Consider the following 22,006-nt stretch of genomic DNA (forward strand, 5'->3'; position numbering starts at 1 on the left):
CCTGGGGGTGGGGGGGTTATGTGGGGAGAGGTGGGCCGGCCGGGGTGGGCTGGCCGACTGGGCCGGCCGGTTGGCTAGCTGGGTCGGTTGGCCCGGGGGTTTGGGGGGTTTCTTTTTCCCTTTTTTTGTTAGTTTGTTTTTCTATTTTATTTCTTTTCTGTTACTGTTTTATTTTATTCTAGTTTTATAAAGCATAAAAGTTGTACCTTAAAAAGTAACACTAATTATACCTCTACCACAAAAAGGTTTAACCCCCAAATAATATAGTTTAGTATTTTATAAAATACCAAAGCATTTATGTATTTGTCTTACCTACTGTTTAATTAATTAAATGCATTTAGAACTTTTATAAAAATGTGGTTTCTTCACCTCAGTTAGTTAGGGATTATTTGCCACTTGATGAACAATTTAGTTTTAATGTTTGAAAACCTTTACTGTTTGACGTTATTTTAAATTTGAAATTTGAACTGGTTTTCGAACCGGCGTGAGATTATCAACGGTAATCGAGGTGACGTGGCATCCTTAGCAATGGTTTACTATAGCTTAATTACCCGGGCGTCACAAGAAAAAAAGAAAAAAGGGGGGGGGGAAGAAAATAAAATAAATAAATAAAATAAAATAAAATAAAATAAATAAAAGGGGCAATGTTACTATCTCTTTTTCCACACTTGTGCTTCAAAGTAGCACCTTGTTCTTCATGTAGTGAGCCTCATATATTGTGCTTCAAAGTAGCACCATGTTTTTCATATAGTGAGTCTCATAAGTTGTCTTTTTCATACTAGTGGGAATTTTTCATTATAGAACTTGGATTGTATATTCCTATGATGGGCTTCCTCAAATGCCCTAGGTCTTCGTGAGCAAGCAAGTTGGATGCACACCCACTAGTTTTCTTTGTTGAGCATCCATTTATAGCTCTAGTGCATCTGTTGCATGACAATCCCCACTCCTCATGTTGACATCAATTAATGGGCATCTCCATAGCCCGCTGATTATCCTCGTCAATGTGAGACTTTCTCCTTTTTTGTCTTCTCTGCACAATCCCCATCATCATATTCTATTCCACTCATAGTGCTATATCCATGGCTCACGCTCATGTATTGCGTGAAGGTTGAAAAAGTTTGAGATTATTTAAGTATGAAACAATTGCTTGGCTTGTCATCGGGGGTATAGAAGTTGGGAACATCTTTGTGTGACGAAAATGAAGCATAGCCTAACTATATGATTTTGTAGGGATGAACTTTCTTTTGCCATGTTATTTTGAGAAGACATGATTACTTTGATTAGTATGCTTGAAGTGTTACTATTTCTTTTATCAATATGAACTTCTATTCTGAATCATTTGGATCTGAACATTCATGCCACAATAAAGAAAATTACATTGAGAATTATGCTAGGTAGCATTCCACATCAAAAATTCCGTTTTTATCATTTACATTGAGAACTTTGCAGGAATTAAGCTTGGGGATGGTTGATACGTCTCCAACATATCTATATTTTTTTATTATTCCATGCTATTATATTACCCCTTTTGGATGTTTATGGGCTTTATTTTACACATTTGTATCATTTTTGGGACTAACCTACTAACCGGAGGCCCAGCCCGTATTGATGTTTTTTTCCTATTTCAGTATTTCGAAGAAAAGGAATATGAAACGGAGTCCAAACGGAATGAAACCTTCGGGAGCATGATTTTTGGAACAAACATGATCCAGAGGACTTGGAGTTCAAGTCAAGAAGTAGCCGAGACAACCACGAGAGGGTACCCCCCCCCACAGGGCGCGCCCCCTGTCTCATGGGCCCCTCGGGCGCCCACCGACGTACTTCTTCCTCCTATATAAGCCTACGTACCCCGAAAACATCTGATGGTGATGATGGTGGCGATGATTTCCCCCTCCCGGAGGGATGTTTCCTCGGCAGAACAGCTCCGTCGGAGCCCTAGATTGGTTCTGCCCAAGTTCCACCTCGAGACGGTGGCGCTTCGTCCCGAAAGCTTCCTTCTTATTTTTTTCAGGTCAGAATACACAATATAGCAGAAGATGGGCGTCGGGGGTCTGCCAGGGGGCCCACAAGGATGGGGGGCGCGCCCAGGAGGGTAGGTCGTGCCCTCCACGCTTGTGGCTGGCTGGTGGCCCCACTCTCTATTTTCTTCGCCCAATATTTTTTATTTATTCCAAAATGATTCTCTGTGAAGTTTCAGGACTTTTGGAGTTGTGCAGGATAGGTCTCTAATATTTGCTCCTTTTCCAGTCCAGAATTCCTGCTGCCGATATTCTCCCTCGTCATGTAAACCTTATAAAATAAGAGAAAATAGGCATAAGTATTGTGATTAATCTGTAATAACAGCCCAAAATGCAATAAATATCGATACAAAAGCATGATGCAAAATGGACGTATTAGTGGACACTTCTTATTTAGTATATAACCTTCCAAGCATGATCTTGCTCTATTAGAGTATCCCGCCTGAATACAAGTGTATCAATTTATGGTTTACTCTTTAATCTTCCATGTATGTTCTTGCTCCATGAGAGTTTTCGCTTGCCATTTATGAGATTCATTGTGAATTTTTACTAATGGTGAAAGACTTATGATGAACCATTTCTTATAGCGAATATATATTTTTCAGAGAGTTACAACCAATGCCGGAACACTATCGCCTTGAGGTCCAGACATATAATGTGTCATATACATGTATTGGAACACTATGCAGCTAAGGTTTTCCTTTTGTAAAGATGTAATATGTAAGTGTCAGTTGTTCGTTAGTAACGTTGTGTTGTAGAGATATCTCAAAACTCGCACGGAAAGAGCATGCAACTCACTAGTAGGAGTGTGTGCGTGTGTGTGTGTGTGTGTGTCTATATATATACACACACACACACACACACACACACTCTTAAGAGTCGGTCTATTATGGGAACACCCTTAAGAGTCTTATTTTGCTACAAAAACGCTTATTCTGCTAACACTATGTCAAACACCGAAGCGGCCAAAAACCGCCAACGCCCACTTGTCGGAGCCCAACCACCCAGTCTACCTCCACCTCCCATCTGGCATGACCCAAATCCTGCATGATGCCGCCCCGCCTCCTTCTCCTCCTGGTTGTTGCCGCCTGCCTCCTCCTCCTTCCTGCCGGCGCCGCACAGCCTCTTGCTCCTCCCGGCCACCGCCACCCCGCCTACTGCTCCTCCCGGCCAGCGCCGTCCCGCCTCCTCCTCCTCCCAGCCCGTGCCGCCCCGCCTCCTACTCCTCATGGCTGGTGCCGCCCCGTGTCCTTCTCCTCACAGCCCGCGCTGCCCCGCCTCCTGCTGCTCCTGGCCCGCACCGCCCCGCCTCGTACTCCTCCAGGCCACTGGCTTCCCCTCCGTGCTCCCTACATCTCCCCCGTGTCCCTCCGACCCGCAACACCACCAAGGCGACTGCCAGCCCCGCCCCACTCCAATCACGTCCATGGCCCCTCCACGCACTCGCGAGCGTCAAAGGGCTTTGCCTTGTCGCTCGATGCTGCCCGACCTCGTCCATGGCCTCAACCCAGCCCCCATGGCCTTGACTCCGCCCCACACTACATCGTCATGCGAGCCGTACTGCATCACCGCTCCTCACCGCTATGGATCCCACATCTCCCCACCACTAGATCTAGACAACTGCTTGACTCTGACGCAAGTTGCTCCTTGCATCTGGGTGTGTGGCTCGATGTTTGATGTGCTCACAATCACCTCGCCACCGCTGGATCTGCCAATCTTCACATTGCACAAAATGTACTCAGGGGGTTCATGTCATGGGTGTGTGCAGCCCTGCGGCTATAGTTTGTTTGTGATGTAGTTTAGTTGCTCGGTCACGGCCACAGAGGTGCAGTTTGCTACTGGGATAAGGCCATCAACGAGCCTCCAGAAGCAATTCAATAGTTTTTTTGCGGTTTCAGAATTTGGATGTATAGTGTGGGTCCAGTACAGTTTTAGTTTGGGGTGCCTCTCGTGAAGATGTGCAGTGCGTGCGAGCACGACATGCAGTGCAATATCGATGCCATGAATAAATTTGTTTGAAGAGAGAAAAAAAGATGTAGTTAACTCCATTTTGTGTAGCAGCTCATTACCCCTCTGTATGAAGTGTGTCGTCTGTCTCAAAATTTAGTCGAGTACATTAACACCTGCAGTGCGCTTGGCTTTCAGATGTGGTTCACTTTTGAGAGTGATGTTGTTCACTTGTGCCGAACATGAAAAGCAAAAAAAATAGCAAAACAAACAAGATAGTAATGCGGCTCACTTTGATATATGTCGCGGTTCACTTGCCTCATCTCTACGGTGTAGTCTTGTTCATACAAAAAGTTGGAAAAAAGACAACAAAAACTCACAGAAACTCGTCTGACAAAAATTTCCACCCGACAAAAGAAATCATGAAGTTCACTTGACTGTCTGATGCAGTGCGGTTTTCTGACTGAACCAGTGCATTTTTCAATGTGATGTTGTGCACACATTGATATTGGTGTAGCGAAAAAACAGTGTCCCTATTTCGGTAAAATCAAAACTGCTCTTAAACCTTAAGGATTAGAGAGATTGTTCTACATGAAAAAGTTGCATCTCGTCAAAATCTTCCCAATGCCGTAGCATTTGCATCGTTCCACCCAACGGTTTGGAAAAATTTACGAAAATACACTCGCTGCCACACATAGGCAGCTGGACCGTTTTCAAAATTCATTTAAAACCATGAGGAATCTCAATGAAAAGACCAACATATGAAAGTTGTGCCTATTGCACATCTTTCCAACGACGTATCACACGCCTGGTTCGGACAAACGGTTAAAAACCTGCAGTGAAAACAATAGCCAAAAAATTGAAAAATCTGAAAAACAAGAATCCATTTTTAGTAAATTTGAAAGTGCTCTTAAACCGCGAGGAATTAGAGAGTGTAATATACATGAAAAAGTTGCGGCTTGACGATATATTCCAACGCCGTATCATTTGCTTCATTCCGATGCATGGTTTAGAAAAAAAATTGTGAAAATACGCTCATTGCATCCCGTCATGCACGCACTGTTTTTGAAACTGCTCTTTGATACGTCTCCAAGGTATCTATAATTTTTGATTGTTCCATGCTATTATATTACCCCTTTTGGATGTTTATGGGCTTTATTTTACACATTTATATCATTTTTGGGACTAACCTACTAACCGGAGGCCCAACCCCTATTGCAGTTTTTTTGCCTATTTCAGTATTTCGAAGAAAAGGAATATCAAATGGAGTCCAAACGGAATGAAACCTTCGGGAGCGTGATTGTTGGAACGGACGTGATCCAAAGGACTTGGAGTGCAAGTCAAGAAGCAGCCGATGCTCCCACGAGATAGGAGGGCGCCCCCCCTATAGAGCGTGCCGCCCTGTCTCGTGGGCCCCTCGGGCGTCCACCGACGTACTTCTTCCTCCTATATAAGCCTACATACCACAAAAACATCCGGGGAGAAGACGAAACACAATTTCCTCCACCGTCACCTTCTGTATCCGCGAGATCCCATCTTGGAGCCTTCGTCGGTGTTCTGCCGGAGGGGGAATCGACCACGGAGGGCTTCTATATCAACATCCTTGCCCCTCCGATGAGTTATGAGTAGTTTACCACAGACCTATGGGTCCATTGTTATTAGCTAGATGGCTTCTTCTCTCCTTTTGGATCTCAATACAATGTTCTCCCCCTCTCTTGTGGAGATCTATTCGATGTAAACTCTTTTTGCGGTGTGTTTGTTGAGATCCGATGAATTGTGGGTTTATGATCAAGTTTATCTATGAAGAGTATTTGAATCTTCTCTGAATTCTTTTATGTATGATTGAGTTATCTTTGCAAGTCTCTTCGAATTATCAGTTTGGTTTGGCCTACTAGATTGATCTTTCTTGCCGTGGGAGAAGTGCTTAGCTTTGGGTTCAATCTTGCGGTGTCCTTACCCAGTGACAGAAAGGGTTGCAAGGCACGTATTGTATTGCTTCCATCGAGGATAACAAGATGGGGTTTATATCATATTGCTTGAGTTTATCCCTCTACATCATGTCATCTTGCTTAATGCGTTACTCTGTTCTTATGAACTTAATACTCTAGATGCAGGCAGGAGTCGGTCGATGTGTGGAGTAATAGTAGTAGATGCAGGCAGGAGTCAGTATACTTGTTGCGGACGTGATGCCTATATACATGATCATGCCTAGATAATCTCATAACTATTCGCTTTTCTATCAATTGCTCGACAGTAATTTGTTCACACACCGTAATACTTATGCTTTCTTGAGAGAACCCACTAGTGAAACCTATGGCCCCCGGGTCTATCTCTTATCATGTTTGCTTCAAATTTAATTTTATTTGCATCTTTACTTTTTGCATCTATATTATAAAATAACAAAAATATATTTATCTTATCTTATTATCTCTATTAGATCTCACTTTCGCAAGTGGCCGTGAAGGGATTGAAAACCCCTTTATTGCGTTGGTTGCGAGTTCTTTGTTTGTTTGTGTAGGTGCGTGTGACTTTTGAGGAGCCTCCTACTGGATTGATACCTTGGTTCTAAAAAACTGAGGGAAATACTTACGCTACTATTGCTGCATTACCCTCTCCTCTTCGAGGAAAACCAACGCAAGCTCAAGACGTAGCAAGAAGGATTTCTGGTGCCGTTGCCGAGGAGGTCTTCGCTCAAGTCAAGACATACCAAGTACCCATCACAAACCCATCTCCCTCGCATTTACATTATTTGCCATTTGCCCCTCATTTTCCTCTCCCCCACTTCACCCTTGCCGTTTTATTCGCCCTCTCTTTCCCAATCTCCTCCTCTCTTTTCGCTTGCCTTTTTCTATTTGCTTGTGTATTGGATTACTTGTTGCCATGGCGCAAGATAATACCAAATTGTGTGATTTCTCGAATACCAATAACAATGATGTCCTTAGTACTCCGATTGCTCGTCTTAATGATGTTGAGTCTTGTGAAATCAATACTGCTTTGCTGAATCTTGTTATGAAAGATCAATTCGCCGGCCTTCCTAGTGAAAATGCCGCTACTCATCTAAACAATTTTGTTGATTTGTGTGATATCCAAAAGAAGAAAGATACGTGTAACAGTATTCTCAAATTGAAGTTATTTCCATTTTCACTTAGAGAACGTGCCAAAGTTTGGTTTTCATCTTTGCCTAAAAATAGTATTGATTCTTGGAACATGTGCAAAGATGCTTTTATCTCTAAGTGTTTTCCTAACGCTAAGATTATCACTCTTAGGAACGATATTATGAATTTTAAACAACTTGATCATGAGCATGTTTCCCAATCTTGGTAAAGAATGAAATTGATGCTTCGCAATTCCCTACTCATGGTTTGAATTTATGGATGATCATACAAAATTTTTATGCCGGTTTGAACTTTTCTTCTAGAAATCTCTTAGATTTAGCCACGGAAGGCACGTTTATGGAAATCACGTTAGGATATGCTACAAAACTTCTTGATAATATTATGGCTAATTATTCGCAATGGCACACCGAAAGATCTTCTAGAAAAAAAGTGCATGCTATAGAAGAAATTAATGTTTTGAGTGGAAAGATGGATGAACTTGCGAAATAGTTTGCTACTAAAAATACTCCTCTTGATCCCAATGATATGCCTTTGTCTTCTTTGATTGAGAATAATAATGAATCTATGGATGTGAATTTTGTTGGTAGGAATAGTTTTGGAAACAATGCTTATAGAGGAAACTTTAATGCTAGACCGTTCCCTAGTAATTCCTCTAATAATTATGGAAATTCCTACAATAATTCTTATGGTAATTTTAATAAGATGCACTCTGATTTTGAGAATAGTGTGAAAGCATTTACGATTTCTCAAAAGAATTTTAATGCTTTGCTTGAAGAAAAATTACTCAAAGTTGATGATTTGGCTAGGAACGTTGATAGAGTTTCACTCAATGTTGATTCTCTTAAACTTATATCTTCTACTCCTAAGCATGATATCAATGAGTCTCTCAAAGTAATGAGAATTTCCATTGACGAGTGCAAGGAATGAACCGCTAGATTGCGTGCTAAACAAGATAGCTTTATAAAAGTGTGTTCTTCTAGTTTCCATGAAAATAATGATGAAGATCTCAAAGTGATTGATGCATCTCCTATTAGATCTATGTTTTGCAATATGAATTTTGATAATTATCAGACTGATGATGAATCAACTTTGCCTAGAAGGTGTCCCAAGAATTCAGAGTCTTTAGATCTTGATGCTAAATTAGGTAAAAGTGGGATTGGAGAGGTCACAACTTTAAATAGCGTTGAACCCACTATCTCGGATTTCAAAGAATTTGATTATGGTAATTTTTCTTTAGAAGGTTGGATTTCCTTGTTGCAATCCGTTGTTAATTCTCCTCGTGCTTATAGTCAAAACAAAGCTTTTACCAAACATATTGTTGATTCCTTGATGCAATATTACTTTGAAAAACTTAATTTGGAAGTTTCTATACCTAGAAAACTTAATGATGAGTGGGAACCTACTATAAAGATTAGAATTAAAGATCATGAGTGTTTTGCTTTGTGTGATTTGGGTGCTAGTGTTTCCACGATTCCGAAAACTTTATGTGATATTCTAGGTTTCCATGATCTTGATGATTGCTCTTTAAATTTGCACCTTGCGGATTCCACCATTAAAAAGGCATTGGGAAGGATAAATGATGTTCTCATTGTTGCAAATAGAAATTTGGTGCCCGCGGATTTTATCGTTCTTGATACAGATTGCAATCTTTCTTGCCCTATTATTCTTGATAGACCTTTCCTTAGAATGATTGGCGCGATTATTGATAAGAAGGAAGGGAATATTAGATTCCAATTTGCATTAAAAAAAGGCATGGAGCACTTTCCAAGAAAGAAAGTCAAATTACCTTATGAATCTATCATGCGAGCTACTTATGAATTTAGTGCCAAAGATGGCACTACTTAGATCTATCTTCGCTTTTATGCCTAACTAGGGGCGTTAAATGATAGCGCTAGTTGGGAGGCAACCAAATTTTCTTTATGTTTTTTGTTTTTGCTCCTGTTTAGTAATAAATCTTGCATCGACCTTCTGTTTAGATGTCTTTTTATCCTTTAATTGGTGTTTGTGCCAAGTAGAACCTATAGGATAACCTATGATGATAGTTGATTTGATTCTGCTAAAAAATAGAAACTTTGCACGCACGGATATAATTTTGTTAAATCATAGAAACGGGCTTTTGCGTTGATTCTTTTTTATGCTGATCAATAAACAAATTTTCTAGGACTTCCTATTTTTGTAGGAGTTTTAGAGTTCCAGAAGTTTGCGTTAGTTACAGATTGCTATAGACTGTTCTGTTTTTGACAGATTGTGTTTTTCGTGTGTTGTTTGCTTATTTCGATGCATCTATGGCTAGTAAAATAGTATATAAACCATAGAAAAGTTGGAATACAGTAGGTTTAACACCAAAATAAATAAATAATGAGTTCATTACAGTACCTTATGTGGTAGTTTTGTTTTCTTTCACTAACGGAGCTTATGAGATTTCCTGTTGAGTTTTGTGTTGTGAAGTTTTCAAGTTTTGGGTAAAGCTTTTATGGACTATGGAATAAGGAGTGGAAAGAGCCTAAGCTTGGGGATGCCCAAGGCACCCCAAGATATTCAAGTATAGCCAAAATCCTAAGCTTGGGGATGCCCCGGGAAGGCATCCCCTCTTCCGTCTTCGTTCATCGGTAACTTTACTTGGAGCTATATTTTTATTCACCACATGATATGTGTTTTGCTTGGAGCATCGTGTATTATATTAGTCTTTGATTTTTAGTTTACCACAATCATCCTTGCTGTACACACCTTTTGGGAGAAGCCTATTTGACTAGAATTTGCTAGAATACTGTATGTGCTTCACTTATATCTTTTGAGCTTGATGGTTTTTGCTCTAGTGCTTCACTTATATCTTTTAGAGCACTGTGGTGTCTTAATTTTGAAGAAATTGCTAGCCTCTCATGCTTCACTTATATCCTTTTGAGAATATTTTAGAACAGCATGGTATTTTCTATGGTCATAAAGTTGGTCCTAGAATGATGAGCATCCAAGTTGGGTATAATAAAAACTATCATAGAAAAAGAATTGGATGTTAAAATCAGTATGATGCTTGATAATTGTTTTGAGATATGGAGGTAGTGATATTAGAGTCATGCTAGTTTAGGTGATTATGAAAAATACTTATGTTAAGGGTTGTGATTCCCGTAGCATGCACGTATGGTGAACCGCTTTGTGATGAAGTTGGAGCACAATTTTATTTATTGAGTGTCTTCCTTATGAGTGGCGGTCGGGGAGGAGCGATGGTCTTTTCCTACCAATCTATCCCCCTAGGAGCATGCATGTAGTGGTTTGGTTTTTGATGACTTCTAGATTTTTGCAACAAGTACATGAGTTCTTTTGACTAATGTTGAGTCCATGGATTATACGCACCCTTTCACCCTTCCATCATTGCTAGCCTCTCTTGTACCGCGCAACTTTCACCGGTACCATACACCCACCATATACCTTCCTCAAAACAACCACCATACCTACCTATTATGGCATTTCCATAGCCATTCCGAGATATATTGACATGCAACTTTCCACCGTTTGGTTCATATGACACGCATTACTTTTGTCATATAGCTCTTTGCATGATCATGTAGTTGACATTGTATTTGTGGCAAGGCCACCTTCATAATTTTCATACATGTAGCTCTTGATTCATTGCATATCCCGGTACACCGCCGGAGGCATTCATATAGAGTCATATCTTGTTCTAGCTTTGAGTTGTAATTCTTGAGTTGTAAATCCATAAAAGTGTGATGATCTTCATTATTAGAGCATTGTCCTAGTGACAAAAGGATGATGAAGAGTATGATTCCCCCACAAGTTGGGATGAGACTTCAGACTTTACAAAAAGAAAAAAAGAAAGAAAGAAAAAAAAAGAGAAAAAAATAAATGAGAGAAAAAGAGAGAAGGGACAATGCTACTACATCTTTTTCCACACTTGTGCTTCATAATAGCACCATGATCTTCATGATAGAGAGTCTCATATGTTGTCACTTTCATATACTAGTGGGAATTTTTCATTATAGAACTTGGCTTGTATATTCCAATGATGGACTTCCTCAAAAATGCCCTAGGTCTTCGTGAGCAAGCAAGTTGGATGCACACCCACTTAGTTTCTTTTGTTGAGCTTTCATATATTTATAGCTCTAGTGCATCTGTTGCATGGCAATCCCTACTCACTCACATTGATATCTATTAATGGGCATCTCCATAGCCTGTTGATACACCTAGTTGATGTGAGACTATCTTCTCCTTTTTGTCTTCTCCACAACCACCATTCTATTCCACATATAGTGCTATGTCCATGGCTCACGCTCATGTATTATGTGAAAGTTGAAAGAGCTTGAGATTATTAACGAATGAAACAATTGCTTGGCAGTCATCGGGGTTGTGCATGATTAAATACTTTGTGTGATGAAGATAGAGCAACAGCCAGACTATATGATTTTGTAGGGATAACTTTCTTTGGCCATGATATTTTGAGAAGACATGATTACTTTGATTAGTATGCTTGAAGTATCACCATTTTCATGTTAATATGAACTTTTATTTTGTATCATTTGGATCGGAACATTCATGCCCCAATAAAGAAAATTACATTGAGAATTATGCTAGGTAGCATTCCACATCAAAAATTTCTATTTTTCATATTTACCTACTCGACGACGAGCAGGAATTAAGCTTGGGGATGCTTGATACGTCTCCAACGTATCTATAATTTTTGATTGTTCCATGCTATTATATTACCCCTTTTCGATGTTTATGGGCTTTATTTTACACATTTATATCATTTTTGAGACTAACCTACTAACCTGAGGCCCAACCCGTATTGCTGTTTTTTTGCCGGAGGTCCATGGTCGATTCCCCCTACATCAACACCATAGACCCTCTGATGAGTTGTGAGTAGTTTACCACAGACCTACGGGTCCATAGTTATTAGATAGATGGCTTCTTCTCTCCTTTTGGATCTCAATACAATGTTCTCCCCCTCTCTTGTGGAGATCTATTCGATGTAAACTCTTTTTGCGGTGTGTTTGTCGAGATCCGATGAATTGTGGGTTTATGATCAAGTTTATCTATGAAGAATATTTGAATCTTCTCTGAATTCTTTTATGTATGATAGAGTTATCTTTGCAAGTATCTTCGAATTATCAGTTTTGTTTGTCCTAATAGATTGATCTATCTTGCTATGGGAGAAGTGCTTAGCTTTGGGTTCAATCTTGCGGTGTCCTTACCCAGTGATAGAAAGGGTTGCAAGGCAAGTAATGTATTGTTGCCATCGAGGATAACAAGATGGGTTTTATATCATATTGCTTGAGTTTATCCCTCTACATCGTGTCATCTTTCTTAATGCGTTACTCTGTTCTTATGAACTTAATACTCTAGACGCAGGCAGGTGTCGGTCGATGTGTGGAGTAATAGTAGTAGATGCAGGCAGGAGTCGGTCAACTTGTTGCGGACGCGATGCCTATATACATGATCATGCCTAGATAATCTCATAACTATTCGCTTTTCTATCAATTGCTCGACAGTAATTTGTTCACCCACCGTAATACTTATGCTATCTTGAGAGAAGCCACTAGTGAAACCTATGGCCCCGGGGTCTATCTCTTATCATATTTGCTTCCAATTTACTTTTATTTGCATCTTTACTTTTTGCATCTATATTATAAAATACCAAAAATATATTTATCTTATCTTATTATCTCTTTTAGATCTCACTTTCGCAAGTGGCCGTGATGGGATTGACAACCCCTTTATTGCGTTGGTTGCGAGTTCTTTGTTTGTTTGTGTAGGTGCGTGGGACTTTTGAGGAGCCTCCTACTGGATTGATACCTTCGTTCTCAAAAACTGAGGGAAATACTTACGCTACTATTGCTGCATCACCCTCTCCTCTTTGAGGAAAACCAACGCAAGCTCAAGACGTAGCACTCTTAAACCGCGATGAATCTCGAAAAGTGTTCAACTTCACGAGGTTGTTCATTTTCCATAGCTATCCAACGATATATTATACGCTGCGTTCCGACAAATGGTTTAGAAACTGGACCTAAAACAGTGCCAAAAAAATGCATGCAGTTTTTCTGGTGACATTGTAGTGCTTGTTTGATAGGGATGCAATGCCCTCGCGTTGAGCATCCAATTCGTAAGTGTTAGCAGAATAACTAGTCTGTTACGCCTTGGCCTTCTAAGGGCGCGACGCCCCTATAGAAGAAACTCCTCGACCCACCCCCAACCTAAACCTCCTCCTTCTGCTGGAGGCAACCATCGGGGGTGAGCAAGGGAGCCCGCGGCACCGTGAGTAGCCGCCGACAGATCCACTGCCGCCATCTGCTTCCTCACTGACAAATCAGTGCCGGGGTCATGATCCCTGCGTCCTGCCTCCCCCTCGTCGGAGCTCCTCTGATGAGTTGTTACCTCCAATTCGACCCACTGGGGCCGACGAAGACGATGTGATGACCCTCAGCGCCTGCATAAGCTGGCCCCTGCTTTGGCCGAAGAGCCAGATTCGTTTCGGGGCGGGGGACACCACCCCACAGACAAGACCGCCTGTCGTGCCGGTGCCAAGCCATGGCAATAACGCTGCAACGCTACCTGACATGCTGGGCATCCCTATGGCACATGATCCGGACATGCATATGGCACAGGATTCGGACGATGACGACAACGACGATTGTCGTGGAATTAACACGTTAGATGTCCTTAGTGTCAGGACTTGGTCGCGAGGCCAACGCATCTATGTGGTAGCTTGAGAGGGGTTGAGCGGAATCGAGAGACGCAACATAAGACAAGGATTTAGACAGCTTCGGGCCCCGGGAAACATCATCCGGTAATAACCCTACATGTTGTTTGTGGCTAGGTCTCATTATGATCATGAGGGAGTCGCCGTAAGTTGGCTCTCCTCTTTGTGTCTAGCCCTAGATATTGTTTCTTGTCCCTTCTTTGGGGAGCCCTGCCCCTCCTTATATAAGTTGAAGGGGCGGCTTACATGTAGAGTCCTATTAGGATTAGAACTAACTTATTTTGACTACCTTTCCATGGCTTCTTAACGTCTGCCGGTTTAACATTGTCTGCCGGTTTAACATTCGTCTGCCGGTTTAACAATGTCTGTCGGTTTAACAACGTCTGCCTTTAGCCATCTGTCTTAACTCTGCCGGTTTAACACTTGCTGGTTTACCGTCTATCTGTAGCCATCTGTCTTAACTGTCTGCCGGTTTAACACCCACCGGTTTACCAAGCCCCGGTCGGGTTATGACTCCGGCCGGGTCATACCGCGGGGTATATCCCCGACAACGATGGTACATTTACCAACGTCGATAAGTACTTTGCCAAACATGGGTATGGTGACGAGTTCTGCGGGCCTCCTTCTCAAGAACCCAACCAAGACGACCGTGATCTAGCTGGTACAGCGGAGAAACCCAATTGCAACAGGCGTCGTCTGGCGTTCAGTTCTCAAGAGACGCCTCCATCTGCCGCCTTCACCGAGCCTCAGATAGCCGAGGTGCGAAATATTATCAGCCCTAACACGCTCAAGAAGGCGGTCTGTGAGCAGAACTCGATCCCATTACAGCAGATCAAGAAGAAGGACGGGAATGAAAGACTAACAAGGGCGCCGGTGCAAGCCAGTCGACACCGAGTACGATCCGTGCTTAGGACGGGCACCTTCAGCTAAGGATATCTCGAGGAGGATGCATGTGGCGGGTAGGGCGATGCTACCGACAAATATGCTCAATGCTGCAACCGGTGTTATGTGGGGTCTGCATGACAGTGTTCTTTCTTTGGAGAAGCGGCGTCTCTCCCAGAATGATGTGGCATACCCGGTTTTCGTGGCCAAGGTGCCAGAGGGCAAGGGCTTTGTGGATAGCGCCATCGTGGGTACGATCGTCCTGCGGTTTGATGACATCTTTGCTATTTTAACTTTCATCCACTGACTACACCTTCGTTCAGCTGTTTTCGCTGAGTATGGATGTGACGCCCCGAGACCGATGCTCTAGTCACCCTCCTTTTATTTATTTTAGTTATTGCCGTGTGTTTTTCTATGTTTGTTGCATTATCATAATTGTTTTGCATATTCCATTCCTATATGTTTATGCCATGATCATGATGAATACCATTGCCATATTTTGCTTCTTGCATCATTATCATCTTTAATTATTTTGCATTATGCCATCCTTTGCCTGATGCATCATAGTATAGCATCGTGTCATTCATGTTGTTTCCAAGTCCATCATGTGCATTGCCCCTACATTATGTTTGTTGATTGCTCCATGTATGATCATGCCTCATCACCTCTCCCTTCCTTCTTCTTCTTCCTCTCCTTTTATTTCTTTATGCAAGTGAGTTCTTCCCTGCCCTCATTTATGTTCATTCTTTCCCTAAAAATCATGTACATTGCCTACACCCTCTCTGCCAATTTTTAGCTCATTTGAAAATGTTTTCGTTGGGTTCAAAAATGGCTCAAGTTTGAATTTAATTCAAACTTGAATTATTTTATGTCTCTAAAAAATGTCCAAATCATTTTATTCAAATTGTTCATAAATCCAGGATCTCAGATCTATTTCTGTATCAGTCTATTGCCTTCCAGATCTTCCTGTGCATTTCTGCTCTTGTTATTCTGTCTGAACAATTAAAGAAAGGAAATGAGGGAGAAAGGAAGAGCAGCCCAGCGAAGCCCACCTATCTTACATGTTCACCGCAGCCCACCTAGAACTCTTCCAGCCGGCCCAGCCCCTCTCGCTCACGCCAACCTGCTCCGTTGCTCGCCGTCTCCCCTCGCTGCCTATAGGAGCGCCCGGTGCCGTGAGCCTGAGCTCACGGACGTCGAGGCCAGCACGTCCCGCGCCCCTATAAAGCCAACGCCTCGCCCCTAGGGTTTCCCTCTTTCCCCCTCAGCCGCCGCCACCTCTATCTTCTCCGTTTGTCTCCTCCTTCGATCCCAAGTGAGGAAGCAGAGAGAGTTCAGAGAAGAACCATCGAGCATGTTCCGCCGTTGTTTGTGAGGCCTCCTCGTCGTCTTCTCCAACTTCAAGCAAGGCCAGGAGCAAGAAGGGTCCAAGGATGCCGCGATCTTCTTCCTCGACTTCGTCTACTTCCTCTGCGTCGCCAAGTCACGCGCCTGGCGTCCTCCCCTGCTTCCTTCTTCCTCGGACAGGAACCGCATCAGGTTCAAAGCTCGTCTGCATCGCCGCTGGTTCGCCTCCGTGGCCGTCTGCGTGTCCTAAGGTGACCTAGGTATACCTGCTTCCCTCCTTCTTTCTGTCGCGTTTAGGTCACCGGAGTCACTACTAGGTCCATGCCATCGTCGTGCTCTCGATGCTCCGGCTATATCTAAAACTTTAAGTGTAGTTGATGTTCCTCTGCATCACCCACAGGTCAAGTCCCGCACTCGCGCAGCATGCCTGCGTCTTCGCATCTCCCAGCACAGTCATCGCCTTGCCGTGCCTCGCTGCCGTGGCCGAGACGAGCTCCTGCTCGATCTCATTCTCGAAGCCCTTGTTCTTCCGCTCGCGCACACGCATCTGCACACCTGCACATCACAGCTCGCCTGTAAGCCTCCCCATGCCCACCTAGCGCCTGTCGCCGCCATCTCACCATGACCGCGCCCGAGTCGAGCGCGAGTTCGAGCTCGAGTCACTGCACGCACGTGTTCTTTAGTTAACCCTCACCAGTTTCCGCATGCCTGTCGTTGTCTTATAGCCGCAGTCACTGCTGTGTTTGCTCACCGACGACACCTCCGACCACCCTGTGTGTTCGCTGGAGTCATGGCCCTCTTCCTCGACTAACAAGCACCTAGCGTAGTGGCTGGTAGCAATGCATCCATCCGTGAGTTCCTGGGTTCAAGCCCAGCTCTCCCTCCCTTTTCATTTTTGTTGTTGTTGTTTCAGTTATTCCACATGCACACTCACCCTTGCTGCATCAGCAAGTTTTGCTTCTCATTTGCGTCCAGCCACGGCCATAGAGCAAGCCATCTCTGTTAACGTTTTCAGTTTCGTCAGATCAACGGCAGAACATAGTTCATATTGAGCGTAAGGCATTCCTTAGCAAAGTTCTATGTTAGCCCATCTGGTTAACAGCGCATGCATGTACCCCAGAGGTCTCGGGATCAAATCCCAGGCGCCCCTTGTTCTTTATCATCTTTTGCACCAATTTTTGGCTCACTCAGATCAAGCCCTTGTTCTTCTTAATGTTGGGCCTAGCCCCACTTTTATCACCATAACACTTGTATCCCAGTTGTCTTCAGAGTGTGCATCGATCCAGGAGGTCTGGGGTTCGAATCCGAGGAGACCCTTTTTCTACACTGTCTCCTTTTAATTTTTTCCTCACACACACTCTTCCATTTCGGGCCAGGTCCATCTTGGGCTTTGCACAGTGTGTTGTATTCATCCCGTAGACGTATTTTTCCATTCTGTGATTTTGTCTCATATCCAGTGCATGCATATTTTCAGAAATGCCATTAAAATTGCATTGCTCATATCTAAATATCCGAGCATCCAAATGAAACATGTCATGTATGTGAAATGCTTAGAATTTCATGTACTTTCACAATCTCCAACTTTCATCCATGTTAAAATATTTAAAACTGTTGTTTTGCATAAATTCCATGTTAAAATGGTTTAATTCATAACTAAATAACCGTACTCCAATCTTAATAAACTTTATATGTAAATGGGCAAGAAAAATGCATAGATTAACATGGTGCACTTTGTTTTAGTGCTTAACAACATTAAAATATGGTTTAGGGCAGAACAGTACCAAATTCGGAATATGGACATGGGGATTTTCCGGAATTGTTGTTTGTTGTTCCGGCCTCATTTAAACTTGCCTAGATAGGTAGTTTCCATATGCTTCACCTCTTGCCATGTTTAACAACATTTAATATTTTGGGTAGCTTAAACGAGAAAGAACTAAATAATCGAAAGTGGTGTTTCGTCAATATGCAACTCGTTGCATATTGAGCTCCACTTAATTTGTAGTATTGTTTGTTGCACTTTGCCATGACATGCCTCTTTAAACCGGACATGCATCATACTTGATTGTGCATCGTGCCATGTCTATGTGATGGTTGTTTACCATGTTGTTTGCTTCTTTCCGGTATTGCTTCTTCTTGATAGTTCCGGTAACGTTGCGATTGTGAGGATTCATCCGACTACGCCCGTTCGTCTTCTTCATGGACTCGTTCTTCTTCCTAGCTGGATTTCAGGCAAGATGACCGTCACCTAGGATCTCATTACTATCATTGCTATGCTAGTTGCTTCGTTCTGTCGCTATGCTGCACTACCTATCACTTGCTCTTCAAGCCTCCCAATTTGCCATGTCAGACTCTAACCTTTTTCACCCTTCCTAGCAAACCGTTTCTTGGCTATGTTACCGCTTTTGCTCAGCCCCTCTTATAGCGTTGCTAGTTGCAGGTGAAGTTGAAGATTGCTCCATGGTGGACAGGATTATGTTGGGATATCACAATATCTCTTATTTAATTAATGCATCTATATACTTGGTAAAGGGTGGAAGGCTCGGCATTATGCCTGGTGATTTTTTCCACCCTTGTTGCCCTAGTTTCCATCATACCGATGTTATGTTCCCGGATTTTGCGTTCCTTACACGGTTGGGTGATTTATGGGACCCCCTTGACAGTTTGCTTTGAATAAAACTCCTCCAGCAAGGCCCAACCTTGGTTTTACCATTTGCTTCACCACCACCTATACCTTTCCCTTGGGTCGGCCAACCCGAGGGTCATCTTTATTTTAGCCCCCCGGGGCCAGTGCTTCTCTAAGTGCTGGTCCGAACCAAGCGATGTCCGGCGCCCCGTGGGTCACCAGGGTCTATGCCAACCCGACATCTGGCTCATCCGGTGTGCCTTGAGAACGAGATATGTGCAGCTCCTATCGGGATTTGTTGACACATCCGGGCGGCTTTACTGGTCTTGTTTTACCATTGTCGAAATGTCTTATAAACCGGGATTTCGAGACTGATCAGGTCTTCCTGGGAGAAGGAATATGCTTCGTTGACCATGAGAGCTCGTGATGGGCTAAGTTGGGACACCCCTGCAGGGTATTATCTTTTGAAAGCCGTGCCCGCGGTTATGTGGCAGATGGGAATTTGTTAATGTCCGGTTATAGATAACTTGACACCAGATTCGAATTAAAATGCATCAACCGCGTGTATAGCCGTGATGGTCTCTTTTCGGCGAAGTCCGGGAAGTCAACACGGTTTTGGGTTATGTTTGACGTAAGTAGGAGCAGGATCACCTCTTGATCATTACTAGTTGACGATCGTTCCGCTTGTTCTCTTCTCGCTCTTATATGCGTAAGTTAGCCACCATACTTTAGCCGCTGCTGCAACCTTACCACTTTACCCCTTCCTTACCCATTTAAGCTTTGCTAGTCTTGATACCCATGGTAATCGGATTGCTGAGTCCTCGTGGCTCACAGATTACTACAACAATAGTTGCAGGTGCAGGTTATGCGATGATTATGACGCGAGAGCGGTGTTACTTGTTTAGGAGTTTTTCTTCTGCTTCTTCTTTGATCAGGGGATAGGTTCTAGGTCGGCAGCCTGGGCTGGCAGGGTGGATATTGTTTGAGTTTCTATTTGTGTTCCATCCGTAGTCGGATGTTGATCTCTTACATGATGTTGATGTATTCTTGGGTGTTTGTGCCTTATGTATGTATCTCCAACTATTATGTAATGGTTTGATGTAATGATATCCACCTTGCAAAAGCGTCTTTAAGATGCGCTTCTATCCTTGGTGGGACCTCCGAGTTCCTTTAGGATAGGGTCGCATCTTGGGCGTGACAACTTGGTATCAGAGCCTCGACCGACCATAGGAGCCCCTTGATTGATCATGTTGTTTGGCCGTTGTCGAGCCTAGAAGAAAACGGTTTTCGGAGTCTAGTTATATCAGAGAGTAGGAATTATTTTTACTCCTGTGCCCCTTCGTCGCTCTGGTGAGGAATCTTGACGTAGGTGTTTTGAATTACTCCTCTTCCCTTTCAAACTTTCTTTAGGATCACGCAGTTGGTTTTTCCGATCATTGGTTCTCAGCTCTTTTCATCGAGTGCAGTTCTCGTCAAGTTGACTCGAGCTTCTTCATCTTTGAGTTCAATCTTCAGCTGTTTTCTTTTTCCCACCCGCCCACCCCTTTTTCTTCTCGGAGCCGGAGTCCGTAATCGAGTATCCATCCTACTCGTGCGAATTCTTTGCTTTTTTTCCCTCAATGATTTCAACTGGTGTTTTCTCTGCAAGATATTTGTCGTTTCCCCTTCCAAGCTGCCTTTGTTTTTCTCGCCCACCCACCCTTTTTCTTCCCGGACTCTGACTCTCTCAACCATCAATTTCATTCGTACAGAGCCTCTTCAGTCTTCCCTCAATTATTTCAACCGGTGAATTCTCGTCTCGATCGTCATTCTTCATCCCTTTCTTTTTCCGGTGCACTCAATTCAAGTTTTTCGGGTTGTTCACATTCTTTTCCTTGGATCAAGTGTTCTCCCTGCTCGTTCAACTCTCGCCAGTTTATCCTTCCGGAGTGCTCAAGACATCCCAGGAGATTCATCTGTGTTTGAATTAATTCGAGGTTGTCACCTCATTCAAATATTTTAATTGTTTCGGTGCATCATCTATCTCTTCAACAATCCTTTCCAACTGTGTTTTCTTTTAGTGGGCCCTAACCCACAGGTCTTTTCCCAGGATCTTACCTAACTCTTCTAATTCCCCGGAGTAATTCTCAATTCTTTTCAAGTGTGACATAAGAATGGATCCCATCAGTCAGATGCCTTTCCTAGATCGATTTCAAATCATTTTTATTGTTGCCTCAACCTCTTTGCTTTTCGTTCTCCCGGTGTATCTCTATAATTTTGGTGGTGTTTTCCGTCGTCATTTGAAGACCGAAGAAGAGTTTTTACTCTAAATTTTGCTCCATTCTCTTCAAGATTCATGGTTCTAACTTGATGCCATCCTCTCATAATTGTTTTCGATTGTGAGAATTCTTTTCACCTATCCGACGCATTTTAGGAGTTTCTTTCCTTTCTCAATCATCTGAAGGCCATCATTTATGGATATTACTCAGTCTCAGCTTTCAGTTCTCGTTTCTCCAAATCTTACCGGTGCATCATTCGGGTTTACTCTAGTCAGCTCATGATCTCTTTGTTCTCTTGTATCTAAATTCTGTCAAGTATCTTCATTCATTTTCCAATTCTTCCTGCTGAATTGTGCCTTTGCAACGTTCATTTTCAATTCTTACGATGGTTCGTTCAAGTTTTCACTTCCTTCATTATCATATCAATTCATTCATTGTTTTGAAATCCTACCGGTGGATTGTTGAAGACCTTCCTCAAGTTTTGCGCTAAATCTCTATCTGTAATCATTTTTCAATGAGAATAAGTAGTATGCCAAATCCATTGCTTGTCATCAATTTAATTTGAGGAAGGACAAGCATACAATAAATCTTATTCTTATTTCCTCGAGGTGATTCAATTCTTTTCTTCCGGAGATTGTTCATGATGAAGTAATTCTTGGTTCTAGTGTTTTATCTTTTCTTTCTCCAGAGTTCCATGTTTTCTCGGTTATATCGTCGCGAAGTGCCATCTAAATTATTGCAAGGCTTCACCTTGTGTTTTCAACCTCTCTTTCTTTCTGTCATCCTTTTATTACCTGATTTCTCCATGGAGGCTCTACATGGTGGTTCATCAAGAATTCCTTTCATTCTTCAATTGTTCTTCAAGATTTCCCTCGAAGTTATGACCCGCCAAGCTATACTCTAAAATAAACATGGCGTTCAACACACGTTTTGTTTTGGGGAGTTCAAGTATTCTTCATCTTGCATTTCGAAGTGCAATTCTTTCTACCTTAGCTTTTGAGGTGGTGTTATATCATTCTTGGCAATATCCACTCAGGTTTCGCGATTCACATGTTGTCAAGAATGAGGTATTTTAAATCCATCAATCTCTTCTTTGGAGTTATCTT

The sequence above is a fragment of the Triticum aestivum genome, chromosome 4B (genome assembly GCF_018294505.1).
Source record: "Triticum aestivum cultivar Chinese Spring chromosome 4B, IWGSC CS RefSeq v2.1, whole genome shotgun sequence".
Taxonomy (NCBI): Eukaryota; Viridiplantae; Streptophyta; class Magnoliopsida; order Poales; family Poaceae; genus Triticum; species Triticum aestivum.